Here is a 13,820-nt window from a genome sequence, read left to right as displayed (position 1 = left end):
GGGGGGTTGGCTGTGCTCTGATTGGCTGGGGGAGTGTTCTGTTTGGGTGGGAGCTTTGTTGTGCTCAGGTTAGTCTGAGTTGCAGGGGGATTTGAGATGGTGAGCTTCATTGCTGTTGTTTGGCTTCGTGTTCGTGGTCGTGCCACATCTTTATGGTGGGTGTCAAACCAGCACCTTGAATTGGACTCAGAAGCAAACTTCCTCTACGAGGAAGCTCATAGAGCAGAGGAATAATATGTTCTGTTCTAAAGCGCACAAAACTGCAAGTGCTGCTGAATAGTGCACCAGCTGCAGCCTATGAATAATCTTCAAGGGAATCCCATAGACCACCTTTCAATAGTCTAATCTGTAGATGGTTAGGGCATGAGTAACTGTGAGTAGTGGCTTGCCAATCCAGGCACTACTGCTATGCAGCCCGAAGCTGTGCAAAGGACCTCTTAAATACAAGTGCCACATGTTCTTTGAGCAGAAGTCAAGGAGGAACCCTTTCCCCTGGATTGCACACTGGGTCTGTCTGGAGCAATCTAATCCCCATCTAGGACCAGGACCCAGAGCCACTCAGTATTACCAAGCTGTTGTTGCCCTTCTAGATCCTTACAGCCTCCAAACACTGGAATTAGATATTCACTCCATTGCTTATCTTGCTAAGGGCATAGAAACAAGCAGCCTCATGTAGATGTTAAAAAATAGAGGAGAGAGCATCAAACCCTGCTGCATCCACATAGTAGGGGCTGAGGGCAGGACCTCTCTTCCCTAATCATTAATAACTGGAATTGACAATAAACAAAGGAAACAAAACAGTACAAAACCATGCTGCCCACTCCTAATATTCTGAGCTGATCCAGATTGCTACCATGGTTGATTGTATCAAAAGCTATTGAGAGATCAAGTAGGGTAAGAATGGTTGTATAGTCCTCATCTCAACCTTGCCAGATATTATCCAAAAGTGTGACCAAGGCCATTTTCATCCCATAACCAATGTAAGAGATGACAAGGCTGAGTCCGAAGGAGGGAGTCAAATGTGTCATAAGTCATGAGTTCCTGCCTACCTGCAAGAGATCTAAGTCGAGCCAACCTTGAATTCCTTCTTATTGCCACTCATTTGTCTTGGCAATTAGTAGGTCAGATTTTTGTAAAGAGCTTAAGCTTGCAATAAATCTTTATATTCATTTCAACTGTCTGAATGTGCTGATTTCCCTGGCACTTGACAACCAGATCTGAATTTTGACTGAAAAGAATCCAGATAACCTGTTTTATCCAAGGTCCTTTGGAGCTATTGTACAATAATCTTCTCAACCCCCTTCCCCAAAAAGGGAAGATTAGATACTGGATGAAAGTTATCCAAAATAGTGCTGTCTAATGCAGAGTTGCCAACCTTTCCAAGTTGGCAGCCTGGAGGGGCAGGAGACTGATTTGTGGGAGGGGCAGGCACTCACACATGTGCATGTAAGCACACCCATTACTCGCATGAGTGGGGCCTAGAGACCCATGACACTTGTGTGAGTGAGGACATGAGCGCCTGTGATGCTGATGCAACTGGGGCCACGAGCCTTTGCAATGCTCATGCAAGTGAAGCCCTGAGTGTCCACGACTCTCATGCAAGTGAGACTTGAGCTCCAGCGACACTTGTGTGAGTGGGGCTACATGTGTGCATGTGTGTGCAAGCGCACACTAACTACTCATGTGGCCCAGTTGTGAATAGGCCATGGACCGGTAGTGGACCACAGCCCACAAATTGGGGACCCCTCTAATGAATATATAACATTGAACATATTTTTATATTTATTGAAATTGTGATTCCCTAAATCTTAGACTAATAAAGTAAGAGCATTCCAGATATCTGGAGGTTTTTTTTCTTTCTTTCACTGAGAAGCAGAAGAAACCATATTGTACTTAATTATGGCTTGCAAAACAGTTGTCTCAAGAAACCTGGAATAATTTGTTATAGTTGTAATATTTTACTGGAGTTTATTGGATGCAATACCTCACATTATGAAAAATATGAAATCAGTCTCGTTGATCAGATCCAAACTTTGTTTAATTCAGTAACTATCCACATACTTTGGGAAGTCTACAAACTGGTCTTAGCAGATACACTGTAGCTGCTACACTTTCATCTTTTTAAAGACTTTGTATTCTTAAATATCTAGATAAATTCTCATCTGTTTGAAGACTGCTTTTAGTTATTGAACATTTGCATTTCAGTTAGTTTACATCTTAAGCATGTAGCAATTGCCTATCTAAGACATAAGAAAATGATTAAAATTGTCCTAGATTTAATTATCTAAAATTTTAATCCTATACAAAATATACCGGCACATTTTCTCTGACCCATAAGTTTTTCTCCTAACTGCCGAATATCATCCATCTGAAGTGATTTCACTACTTGTTACATTAATTGATAATCAAAGTGATTCTTATAGCTGGAATAGAAACCAAATACATTTTACAGCAAGAGGGAATTCCTCCATCAAGCTCTCTCTCCAGCACTTACCCTTCATTAGGGAAAGAGGAATAAATAAACCCAAATGGGACCAATAGAAAAGTGGATGTTGCAGCTTGTTCTGTGATTCACAAAGCAAAAGAAAAGAAATTGCAGCTGCTCTCTAATCATGTCCCTCCCATTCAGTTTTGGATCTCAACTAAGCCTGGTGTTTAGAGTGCTACCAGGAACTAAAGGAACAAATGTTCCTGTTGGAATTGAGCCAAATAGAGTTGCGCAAAGTACTAATGAGCCACACTCTACTATTGTTTACCATGCTGGTTGTTGTCTCTTCCAAGCAAGAAGCACTTGTGCAGAATGAAGGCAATAAACATTTTTACCCAGTTGCAGTGCAGGACTTCTCTACATATGCTCCATTTAAGAAAAAGTACTTGAGTCTTCATTTCAACCAGAAGGCTAATGTTTGTCCTGGATAGCACAAATAATCAGAATTGGTAACCAAGGATTTGAAAGTGTCACTTACACTATTATGCAGAGCAAATATCAACATTTTGTGGCTGCAATGAGAACACAACAGCAAAACAAGCCATCTTTAGGAGGAAGTATGAAGTGGTGGAAGGGTTTTTTTTAAACAAAATTTAACAAATTCACTGGCCTCCGTATTATTTACATTGACTGATATCCTATATAACAGACAGATGTTTTTCTTTAAAAAAAAGATTTCTGGTAATTAATGACATTCATTTCAGATCCTATACATATAAAATATAGTTGGTCACTGATGTATAGCTTTTTAGGAGAGATTTCTTATTGACTTGAAATTAAGAAATGCCATGGAACAGAACAGAACAACAGAATAATGACTTATTGTCACTTTGAATGTACACTAATTGGTGTACATTAAAATGAATTTTGTTGCATACAGTTCTCAAAGGGTCACCACTTCCGATATACACTACATAAATATGACAAAAATAAATAAATAAATAAATACAGAATTATGCATATACCCACATATATTATATGACACAGAGAAACAACAGTCAAGTTCAGGTTATGTATACATATGCATGGCGAGAAAAACAAATCTTGTGAGTTTATCAGATGGATGGCATAGGGAACAAAGCTATTACAGAATTGGTAGTCCTGCTAGAAATACTTCGAAACCTCCTCCCAGAGGGGAGCAACAGAAACAGACCATAAAGTGGGTGTGTGGAGTCTCTAACAATGTTTTGAGCTCTAAGCAAATAGCGCTTCTAAGCAGCATCTTGAATACCAGGAAGCAAGCTTCCTATAATCTTCTCGGCTCTCCTTACCATTCTCTGTATGGACTTTCTATCTGAGGCACTGCTGCCACCAAACCAGATAGTATTGCAGTTTGTTAAAATGCTTTTAATCATGCCTCTGTAAAAAGTGGCCAGGACAGAAGGAGAAAGATGTGCTTTCCTCATCCGATGCAGGAAATGCAGACGCTGGTTTGCAAGCTTCACTAAGGATGATGTGTGGAAAGACCCATTCAGATTGTTAGTTATCTGCACCCCCAGAAGCTTACTACTACTGACCACCTCTACAGCTGCATCCTTGATACTGAGTGGAGTATGACTATGCCAACTCTTTCTAAAATCTATAATGATCTCCTTTTTTTAATCAACATTTAGAACCAGGTTAATTTTTACTTTAACTGTCTTGTTAAGACACAAAGTTTAATCTTTGTGTCATGTGGTATATTTACAATGCTGATTCACAAATGACTATTTGGCTATTCTCATGAACAACAAAAACAATGACATGAAATCTTTCCCCAAATTAGTAGCCTTCAGAAGTTTAAGGGCCACACCATCAGGTATCTGGGAATTATTGGAATAGTTTTTCCAACACATGTAAAAGTGAATGAGTTGGAAATCCTTATTGAAACTAATGTCCAAGCCAAATCAGAATCTAATGGAAACAAATAATGGAGTCATAAAGGAATAATTCTATAAGAAGCTAAAAAAAATAACTTTTCCTTTTAAATTAGTTGAGAGAAAAATCATCAGGTCCAGTTCCAAGCTAGGAGTAAATAAAATGGAGGCTAAGATGCTGGAAATAAAAATGGAGTCTGAGACGCTAGAAATAAAAATGGAGGCTGCCTAGAAAGAAGGTTCCAGTTTATTGATGAACAGAACCATCAGCAGCATGGACAGCTGACCAAATTGAGAGCGGGTGGGTTTTTATACCTTCTTGGGCTTTGTATTTGAAATGCCTGTTCCTGTCTGAGTATTTTGACCCGAGCTTGAGTGTGCCCTTTTAGCATTCTAATGGTGGTGAGTTAATCATATTATGTCCTAAAGGTCATGTTCCTGTCTTTGGGGTCTTTGTTTTTTATAATCTCATCAGCTTCAGCCTTCCTCTCCCCAGTCTTCCTGAATGGATTACCAATCTACATTTCTAAAAGCTGGCCTCCTCAGTTTCTGCCTAAGATTTTTCTCCATTATTCCTTTGGGGAAATATAATATTCTGCCTTTTTTTTAAATAACTCCCAAAATATTTCCTTCTCTAGGAGAGTGGGTGCTGACTTTCTACAATCCATTATCAGAAGAGAAGCAGTATACAGTTGGTACGTACTTTAAGGCAGGCTGGGTTTCAGAATTTGTAACTTACAGAAAGAAATGTATGATGGAGCAGAAATTATTATTTTTTAAATAGTATAAGATATAAAAACTGATTTCTGTATTATTTTATACCTATTCAGGCTCACTGTCTGAATTAGGTTCTTGGATTTTTTTAAAAAATGTAGACTAAAATTTATGTGATAACCAGGTAAATAAAAAATAGCTTTCCACTCACACAGTTGTCTTTCATCTTATTTAGATAGCTGTTTCCTCCTGCACAAATACTTTATTGTCATGAAAATACAATTTGGGGCTAATTACCCTTTTATTGTAAGGCAAGGTGGTTGCCTTTCTTTCCAGGTTCTACTGTTGTTGTTTTTTTTTCTATGCTGGTGCTGCTGCTCCTTGTAAAAGATAGCTGCAGGCCAAATGGGAGAAAGCAAGATTCAAAAGGAGATTTCTAAAAAGTTCTAGGACATTTTTAAAAACAAACAAACTACCAAAACTGATGAAGAGAGGTACGTCATTATGAAGAATCCAAAGAAAAGGTAACAATAAACTGAAATGCAGAGAAAAGGATGAAAAGGAGAAGTGTGAGGACTGGATCTTAAAAAGCAGCAACAAGTTTGCAAATGCCTGGATACCGTTGTCCTATTCTTTCTTTGTGCAGGCAGAGTATTGAGGGACAGAAGACATCTTATCAGTGTAGTGTTAGATATCAAGCCATAGCTCTGAAGTCTTCTTCATACAAGGATATGTGGGAAAAGTAAATAATATGAGAAGCTAACTGGAAAAGAATAAAGAAGAAATGGATGAAGGAGTACTGATGAAAGTAATAGACACTTTAACTGATTCACTTAAAATCTTTTAAAGAAGTGTGGAAACAGAAGACAGATTTAGACAATAAAAGAGTAGCTATAACCTTAATTTACAATTCTGGATATACTTAGCAAGAATGTTTACTTTCTAAATAATCTTTTGCCATAAGAGTGTTTATGGAGATTCTCAGTCATCTAGGTCACAGTTATTCCAAAGGTGCTTTTTCACAAGGCAACTGGACTTTCTTGTTTTTCTTGGAAGTTGTTTCACTTCTAATTCAAGAAGCTTCTTCAGCTCTGACTGAATGGTGGGGAATGGAAGGATTTATATTCCTTGCAGACAGCTGGTCATTTGCATTCTTTTAGAGAGTTATTGAGGCCACCTAGAGGTTAATCTGTGTCATCAGGGTCACCTGAATAGTGCAAATGGGTGTGGAGCCTTCTTGGAACTGCTGAAAGGACTGTGTTGTAGACTGGATATACAGTAGATGATGTCGTATCTCTCCCCTCTGTTGGGAGAGGACTGTTCAATTTTGACATAGATGGCCTCTTTGACCCCTCTTTCAAACCAGTGGTTCTTTCTGTCCAAAATGTGGATTTTGCTGTCTTCGAAAGAGTGGCATTTGTCTTTTAAATGCAAATGGACTCCTGAATCTTGTCTCTCCTGTTGTGCCATGCATTTATGAAATGGTTGTTTTGTTTCCCTAATGTACAGATCTGCACATGGCTCACTTCATTGTACTGCATATACCACGTCATATGCCATGAAATATGCCATGTCATAAGAGTGGTTTCTCAATTCCAAAGTGGCCTTGTGCATTCTGTGTGGATTCAAATGGAAATTATTATTACAGAGAAAAGTTACCAGAAATAGAAGTGTTAATAGTTATTTGTATCAATTAAGCAAATGGAAAGTAGTTGAACAGAAGAGAAATCCAAATGAAATCAATATTTGGTGTGAACACCCTTTGCCTTCAAAACAGCATCAATTCTTCTAGGTACACTTGCATACAGTTTTTGAAGGAACTCAGCAAGCTTACTTCAAAGTTGTTCCAAACATCTTGGAGAATTAACCACAGAATTTCTGTGATGTAAACTGCCTCAAATCCTTTTGTCTCTTCATGGAATCCCAAACAGATTACATTATGTTATATGCTGCCCCCCCCTCTCTTTCCCTCTCTCTCTCTCTCTCTCTCTCTCTCTCTCTCTCTCTCACACACACACACACACACACACACACACACACACACACACACCCCATGGGTGTAAGGAGTCTTTAATAAGGCTTCTGAGCCTGAATTGGTATTCCCCAGCAATTCCCTATGCAGGTAACAGCTCAACCCAATGAGTTCCACAGGCTACTCAAATGAAGCCAACACTAGTCCTCAAGGCAAAGGCAAATCCAGTTCACTAGGCAAAAGCAAGTTCTTAAGTCAAAAGCAATTCCACAGGCAAAGGCAATGCAAAGGCAAAACAAGGCAGAGGCAATAGCTGAAGAATCACAAACTGAAGTTCAAGGCAAGAACACACAGCAAGGGAATAAAAACATTATTTCCAGCATTGTCTCCATCTGTCTGCTGTCTGCCACCTGAAGCTGTGTTTCAGCTAAATCACTCTCTGATGGCTGCTTGAATCCACTGACCCCTCCTGACATGCCTGGAACTAGTTCATCCTCCTCAGAGCTGACATCTGGAGAGGTATCTGGGGAGTCATCATATGTTGAAATCAGGACTCTGTGGGGACCAAACCATCACTTCCAGGACTTGTTTTTTATGCTGAAGATAGTTCTTTATGACATTTGATATATGTTTGGGGTCCTTGTCTTGCTGCAAAACAAATTTAGGGCCAATTACATGCCTCTCTGATACTATAGCATGATGGATAAATATTTGCCTGTGTTTCTTAGAACTGAGGACACCATTGATCCTATCAAATCTCCAACTCCATTTGCAGAAATTCAGCCCCAAACCTGCAAGGAACGTCCACTATGCTTCACTGTTGCCTGAAGACATTTATTGTACAGCTCTCCAGCCCTGCCTCCTGCTACCATGAAATATTTCGCATTTTGAGTCATCAGTCCAGAGGATCTGCTGCCATTTTTCTGCACCCCAGTTTCTATGTTTTTGTGAATAGTTGAGTTGCTTAGTCTGGAGATATGACTTTTGGGGCACAATTCTTCCATGAAGACCACTTCTGGCCATATTTCTCCAGAGAGTAGATGAGTATACCTGGATCCCACTGGCTTCCACCAGTTCTGTGTCAATGGCACTGGTGGACATTTTCTGATGTCAAAGGGAAGTAAGCATGATGTGTCTTTCATTTGCTGCATTAAGATTCCTTGTGCTTCTTCAAAAGAGATTGAACAGCACATCTTGAAACCCCAGTCTGTTTTGAAATCTTTGCCTGGACCTTGCTGATGCAGTATAACTACCTTTTGTTTTTTTCTGTGCTAAGTTTTGCCCCAATTGGATCTGTGACATGAAGCCATCTTCTACAACCTCACCTTAGTAGCAGAGTTTTGACTGTTCTTTACCCAGTTTTAAACCTCCTACACAGCTGTTTCTCTCTCACTTAATAACTGTATTTCAACCTAGTTATGAAATTAATGATCATTAGCCCCTGCTTGTTATACTTGGTTAATCATACATCTGATTCTAATCCTACAAAATCCCTGACTTTGTGGAAATGTAAGAATTCATGCTGGTTTGATGCCAAAGGGTAGTCACACCAAATATTGCTTTGATTTAGATTTTTCTTCTGTTCATTCACTTTGCATTTTATAAATTGATAATTGATACCATGTGTGTATGTTTGTGTGTGTGTGTGTGTGTGTGTGGTAGAATTATATATGTTTCAAAGTTTTGGCTTCCATTGAAACATATATAAATAATATAAATAATAATACTCTTTCTAAACATATTGCTAACGAAAGGTACATTTTAAATCATGGCTTTAGAGCTACATTGATACTGAGGACCATAATATTTCATCTGTTCCCATACTGAAATATCTTGAAATTAAAAAAAAATGAGATTGCAGTTAATACAACCGATCAGCTATTGCTCATTGGATATTTTTATTCTGAACTAAAATTGGAAGGCTAGCTGGATTTGCCATTAAGAAACTCTATGACTATAATCCCTCTTTGCTGATTCTATTTTAGTTCAAAAAGTATATTTAATAGTACTATAAATAAGAAGGTATCAGAAACTGTATTTGTCAAGCTCCTTATTAGTTGTATTGCTATTTTCCTTCTTTGCTTGTTCTTGAAAATCATGAATTTGGACGTGGCACAGACTGCTAAGTCCCTTAAACCATTAAACCTGAATTGTTAGATTTTAAGCCCTGAATACTTCATATCCCATCCAGTTAAAATTCCTTCTACTTCAATTCTCCTCCAAAGCTTAAAGCTCTGCTTTCATTTTTAACTACTTATGTTATTCTCCAGGTTATTCAGAGTATATTTTACATTTTTCTAAAGCCATATATGATGGCATCATGGTTGTCAGAAAGTGGCATTCTGGAGCTTTAACTGACAATCTGTAGGGATTTACAAGTGTGGCAATACCGCAATGTTCATAATGTGCAGCTTCTTGTTTGATAATGTCACTGATCAAAAATAGAACATGTCTGCATTATCTGAGCTTACAAAACTGAAGTAGCTACAAGGTTCTTTTCCTTCAGTTATTCTATTGTGTAGTTGGGTTGAAGGCAATAACCAGATAGGTATTATGCAAAAGTGTTTATTCAACCAAGAACAGAACTGTCAAACACTGGCAACATGTCTGCAATTTATACGTTTTGCCTCTAGGGTGTCAACCAATCACAATGCTGGCTTGCTTCCACTCAAACTTGAATATTTTGATGTTTCCCTCCAAAACTATTGGAGGTAGCTTAGCTTTATAGTACCATAATATCACTATTAATACATAACATCCCTCCCCCCTAGGATAGTTGTCATTCTTTTTTGATCAATGCACATAGTCCTCAAGTTATGCTGGCGGCCTGCAGCTTTGGGCAGATTGCCATAATGTTGTTTGGGTGTCTTGTGCGACCACACAATTGTCTGTCCCAGGTTGACCCGTGCCGTGATGGCTGTTTAGGTCATCTGATGGGAGATGTGGTTCTACAACCTGGGGTGTCTCTGTTTGGTGGGGACAGCCCTTGCAGGTGTGGGCAGATTTGGGAAAACATGGTTACCCAGTGTGTCCGCATTTCCCTCAAACTCCTCCCCCGGGATTGGGGCAGCCTGCCAATGCCTTAGCTGATCAATGTGGTGTCTGACCACATGATCATTTTCCAGGGCCACCTCATAGGATAATGGCCCCATTACCTTAGTCACTTTAGCTGCAACCCAGGATGCTCCCGGCCCATAGTTCCTGGTCCATACCATTTCACCTGGCTGTAGGTTCCTGGGAGGCTTGGGTTGAGCTGTTTCTGCTGCCGTTCTGTCTGGGTGGAGTTGGTCGAGCTTTGTTGTGAGCTGGCGGCCCCACCATAGTTCTGCAGGGTTGCAACCCATTGCGGTGCTAGGAGTCGTGTGTTGGCACAGGAGGAAATTTGCCAGGCAGTGATTCCAATCCCCCATTGTCATTCGCTTGAGCAATTCATTGGTGGATCTAACCATTTGTTCGGCCTGACTGTTGGAAGCCAGGTGGAAGAGAGCAGAAGTCACGTGCCGTATCATGTTGGCATTTAGGAATGATTGGAATTCCGCCGCCGTGAATTGTGCCCCGTTGTCGGACACGATGATGTCTGGCAAACCGTGTGGCAAAGATCCGGCGTAGCTCCTGGACGACCCTGGCAATTGTTATCGATGGAACAGGTACCACTTCCAACCACTTGGAATAGCTGTCCACAACAATGAGGAATACCTGTCCCTGGAATGGGCCCACAAATTTAATGTATACACAAGACCAAGGGGTGTGCATGGTCTCCCAGTGGTGCACGGGTGCTTGGGGCATCTCTGGGTGGGTCTCTTGGCACACCTGACAGCCCCTTACTTTGGTTTCAATGTCTTTGTCCAGTCCCAGCCACCACAAATAGCTCCTGGCTAAAGCCTTCATCCTTACAATTCTGGGGTGCCCTTCATGTAGAGAATCTAGCACCCTGGCTTGAAGACTGGGTGGGACGAAAACCCTGCTCCCCCATAGTACACAACCCTTGTGGGCTGATAGTTCATCTTTCCTGCATGAGTAGTGCTGGAACTCTGGCCCTGGCCGGGTTTCTGGCCACCCCCTCAATACGCAGTTGAAACGCGGCTGAGCATTTTGTCTGTGGCGGTTTCAGCAGCCATGTCCCTATGTGTAGGGGTGTTTCTGGAAGATCCTGGATTGCCAGGATACGTGCTGCCAGAGCTGGGTCCAGATCCGTCTGCGGCAGGCGCAGTCGGCTGAGCGCCTCGGCGTGGCCCATTTCCTTCATTGGCTTGTGGACTAACCTGATCATCACAGCATCCGTGGTGACAGGATCTGCGGAGTCTGCTTGTCAGCTGTAAAAAGGCCAAGCAGCAGCTTGTGGTCTGTGAAGACGGTAAAGGGTTGGTCATGGAACTTCTTAATACCTGCAACAATGGCGAAAGTTTCCTTATCGATTTGTGCATAGTTCCTCTCAGCTGCTGATAAGGTTCATGAGTAGTATGCAATGGGAGCCTCACAACCGTCTGCCATTTGATGGCTTAGCACTGCCCAATGCCATAAGGCAAAGCATCGCAGGCTAGCGTTACTGGCAGTTCTTCATTAAAATGCGCCAGCAGTGATATAGAATGCTTAGATCTTGTTTCTAGAAACTGCACTGGATCCCTTTAGGAATGTAAGCACTTCCTTTTCTGCAACATCTTAAAATATATTTGCTTTTCCTGAGATTGCATAAACTTTATTGGAAAAGGAACATCTGATTTAAAGTGTTGTAGACAGGTGTTATGTTCATGTTCCCAAGCACTTTCTGAAGAGCAGATCAAAGTACTGCAGAGTCCTAGCAAGTGGCATTTGCTCACTTATTAAACAAAATATTAACTGAATCCCAGGAGTGTAATTCTTAAAAAACCTATCACCCAGGAAATTGCTCCCAGGAGAGGGAACCAGGCAAGAACTTACAGCTCTTGCTGCCTTGCTTTAATTGGACTGGCAAGCTAAGCCCTAAACTTAAAATTGGAGAATAGATTTAAACCAAGTATTTTAATAAAAGCCACAAAGCAGTAACCCATCTAATTCAACAGTTTGTTTATAAAACAAGCTCATTACAGTACGACCTAACTCTAGTTATAGCCTTCCATTTCAGAGTGCAAAATCCAACCTTTACCTTTGGTTTTGCAAAGAACCAATTGAACAGATTTAAACTAGAAGGAAATTTAGGGGAAATATTATATAGTGTTATAGAGAAGTATTTTAGAAGGACTTAGAGTAGCAGACCCATAANTGATGGGATTTAAAAATTTGATAAAGGAAGGTAGGAAACAGCAGACAAATTGAATCAATTCTTTCTATCTTTACTGCTGAGGATATAAGATAAATGTCTCTGTTCAAGCTGGTGTTTTTGGAGGAATGATTGAATGAATCAATAGAGATAGAGGTGACAAGATATTATTAATAAATGAAACTAGTTAACAATATAAATATATCCCTAGCTCCAATTGGTATCAGTGCAGGTGTTCTTTAAAATGTAAAAATGAAATTATCAATATTTTTTAAAAATATAGAATTTATTTTTTAAAAACCACCTGTTCTTTAGAGCTATCGTGATCTCAAATTCTTACAAAATGTGTTTGAGGGTTGATAAAGGAATCTATAAGCAGTTAGTTTAGCATCTTTTTCTGTAAAAAAAATGGTTTAAAGTATTATTAAAGAAAAAAAATAAACACATAAAAGAATGACCTTGCTGAAAATTAATCCACACTGCTTTCACAACACTTAGTCTTTTTTCAATAACCTTTCATATTTTTCAGGCTGTCAGCAAGCAAGTAGACAAACATAATTTAATATGATCAATATATATTCTATACTAGACTTTCAAGATTCTTTGCTAAAATCCCTCATCAGAACTGTGGGCCAACTCTGGGTCACAAAGATAGGAGCTCTTATATATTGGTAACTGAATAAAAAACCCATTAGCAAAATGAGCATACAAAAATATTCAGTTCTTGGTGTCATAACATTCCTTTTACATTTGTATATGCATTAATTGTGAAGTTAGGACTGAGTAGTGAAGTTTCCATGTTTGTTGATAATGCCATACTGTTCAGGATGGTAAATTCAAAAAGGATGTGAAGAAATATTAAAGGATTTCTCTAGATTGAGAAATGAGTATTAAAATGACAAATACAGCTTGATGTGAATAAGAGTAAAGTCATACTGTCATATGAGAGAAATAACAGAATAACAGAAATCACGCATCCTGTAATGGGATTTGAACTGGCAGCAAGTAATGAGAAAAAGGATCTCGGAATAATGATAGGGAAGAGGAGGAGGAAGAGGAGAGAAGGGAGAGGGGGAGGAAGCAATTTCCATTGGAAAAATTAGGAAGGGAACTGAAAATAGAACTGTTGATATAACAATGTATTTATACAAAACTACTGTATATAAAAGTTTGTGCATGGTTCTAGTGATTGCATATTAAGTAAGATATTATTAAGCTAGAAAAGCTCCAGAAAAGGGAATTTCAACTTTCCTATAAGGAAGATTACAACAATTGGGACAGTTTTATTTTCAACAGGGAAGTGCCATACATGTCTAGATATATCAAATTATGCAATATATGATCATGTAGAAAAATATTCATTTTTCCATCTCTTGGGTGCAACAGAATTAAGTGTCATCCACCTTATTCTTTTTCTGCATTTCAAAGACAAGCAAAAAATTGGATGGATTTAAAAGGAAGAAAGACTAATTTATGGAGTATCAGGCTATCAATGTTTTCTTCTTGTACTAGAGGCAGCATGTCTTAAATTGTGGTTGCTCAGAAGTGGCAGTG

At 39.4% G+C, this 13,820-nt stretch overlaps 1 pseudogene; it reads right to left on the bottom strand.

The window, feature by feature from the left end:
* Positions 1-9,978: 9,978 nt before the first annotated feature.
* Positions 9,979-11,454, bottom strand: LOC114923425 (annotated as a pseudogene).
* Positions 11,455-13,820: the final 2,366 nt, after the last annotated feature.

This window comes from Protobothrops mucrosquamatus, unplaced genomic scaffold (assembly GCF_001527695.2).
Source record: "Protobothrops mucrosquamatus isolate PMUCROS unplaced genomic scaffold, P.Mucros_1.0 scaffold3437, whole genome shotgun sequence".
Classification (NCBI taxonomy): Eukaryota; Metazoa; Chordata; class Lepidosauria; order Squamata; family Viperidae; genus Protobothrops; species Protobothrops mucrosquamatus.
Note: the sequence above shows the minus strand (reverse complement) of the source record. Positions and strands in the feature narration are given on the sequence as shown.